The following is a 2,424-nucleotide window of genomic DNA, read 5'->3' as shown; positions in this document are numbered from 1 at the left end:
CTTTAGCAAGTTCTTTGGGTTATTTTGGATTGACCATAATAACTTAATGGTTTAAAAATCCAAATTATGGGCTGGGCACGGTTGCTCACGCCTGTAATCCCAGCACTTTGGGAGGCTGAGGCGGGTGGATCGCTTGAGGCCAGGAGTTCGAGACCAGCCTGGCCAACATGGTGAAATCCTGTCCCTACTAAAAATATAAAATCAGCCAGGTGTGGTGGCGCACACCTGTAGTCCCAGCTACTTGAGAGGATGAGGCAGGAGAATTGCTTGAACCTAGGACGTGGAGGTTGCAGTGTGCCAGGATTGTGCCACTGTACTCCAGCCTGGGCAACAGAGCAAGACTCTGTCTCAAAAAAAAATAAAAGGCCAGGCATGGTGGCTCACGCCTGTAATCCCAGCACTTTGGGAAGCCAAGGCGGGTGGATCACCTGAGGTCAGGAGTCGAGACCAGCCTGGCCAACATGGTGAAACCCTGTCTCTACCAAAAAATACAAAAATTAGCCAGGCGTGGTGGTGGGCGCCTGTAATCCCAACTACTTGGGAGGCTGAGGCAGGAGAATTGCTTGAATCCAGGAGGCGGAGGTTGCAGTGAGCCGAGATTGTGACATTGCACTCCAGCCTGGGCAAGAAGAGTGAAACTCTGTCTCAAAAAAAAAAACAAAAACCCAAATTATGAATAAAATCCTACTGTGTTGGAGGAGGTGGCATGAACAAAAAGTGAGATGAGAAACTTCAATCTCACACCATGAGACAGTGCTACTATTAGCTCTATGCGATGCCTGCCCCACCCCCACCTCTACCCCAACTGAACTTTTGGGAAATTATCACTCCTCCGTGTTGAATGTGTTATAAATGGACTTGATAGGAACATATAGGAGGCCACTTTTGTTAACAAAATGAAGGCATTGCTGCGAAAAGCAAATCTGGAATTTGAAAACTGACTTGTGTACTATAATATATGATCTGCCCTGGAAATGATGAGTTTTGATTTAAGTCCCTACCTCCACTCTAAAACCAACAAACAAACCAAAAAGCAAACTAACCCACAGATTTGTTGAATTGAAAATGTGAACATTAGATATTTTAATTTTTTTTTTTTGAGATGGAATTTTGCTCTTGTTGCCCAGGCTGGAGTACAGTGGGGCGATCTCGGCTCACCACAACCTCCGCCTCCTAAGTTCAAGCAATTCTCCTGCCTCAGCCTCCTGAGTAGCTGGGATTACAGGCATGTGCCACCACGCCCGGCTAATTTTGTATTTTTAGTAGAGACAGGGTTTCTCCATGTTGCTCAGGCTGGTCTCGAACTCCCAACCCCTGGTGATCCGCCCGCCTTGGCCTCCCAAAGTGCTGGGATTACAGGCGTGAGCCACCTCATCCAGCCTAAATTCTTAATAAGTTACTTAAAAATGGTTATTTCAAATATAAAGTCTTAAGAAATCTACCCTTATCCCCATGTAAGTACTTTATTTCAATCTGAGCTGATATGAGCTTGAGGATAGGATAACATCCAAAAGAATAGGAGTCAACTATGGCCAAGAGTTCTGATAAGGAAAAATATAATGAGTCAGTATTTTAGCTTAATTGTTTCATAAGAGAAACTAAAATGATATTAAATATTTTTAACTGTCTTTCATATACTAAGTAGATTTCATTTTAAACACCTAAACCTTTCTGCTTGTTTTTAAGTTGGGGAGAAAGGGAAAATTGTGGGACTGTGATAACATGATCTTGTTCCTTTGTTTTGTTCAATTTTAATTAGGTCAGAAGAGTGAATGGGGGAGGGAACCCTGGAAGTTTTGGCTGTTTTCATTAAGGTTGGTTTTCTGTTTTTTTTGTTTTTTGAGATAGAGTCTCACTCTGTCACTCAGGCTGGAGCCCAGTGGTGTGATCTCGGCTCACTGTAACCTCTGCCTCCTGGGTTCAAGTGATCCTCCCACCTCAGCCTCCCAAGTAGCTGGGATTACAGGCACTCACCACCACAACTGGCTAATTTTTGTACTTTCAATAGAGATGGGGTTTTGCCATCTTGGCCAGGCTGGTCTCGAACTCCTGACCTCAAGTGATCTGCCCGCCTCAGCCTCCTGAAATGCTGGGATTACAGGTGTGAGCAACCATGCCTGGCCATTTTTGTTAAGGTTGTTTGATCTGCATTATTATTACATGCCTATGGTAAATTTAAATTACCTGAGTGATAAGGACATTCTGATTATACTATTGTAAAATGCCCACTTGCCTTATATTTTTAAGTGGTTGTTTTTCAAAAGTGTTTAAATAAGCCAGTCATATTTCAAAGTATAGAGCAAAGTTTTTTTATTATTATTTTTGAGACAGGGTCTCCCTCTGTCACCCAGGCTAGAGTTCAGTGGTGCAATCTCGGCTCACTGCAACCTCCACCTCCTAGGCTCAAGCAATCCTCCACCTCAG

This window comes from Symphalangus syndactylus, chromosome X (assembly GCF_028878055.3).
Source record: "Symphalangus syndactylus isolate Jambi chromosome X, NHGRI_mSymSyn1-v2.1_pri, whole genome shotgun sequence".
Classification (NCBI taxonomy): Eukaryota; Metazoa; Chordata; class Mammalia; order Primates; family Hylobatidae; genus Symphalangus; species Symphalangus syndactylus.
Note: the sequence above shows the minus strand (reverse complement) of the source record.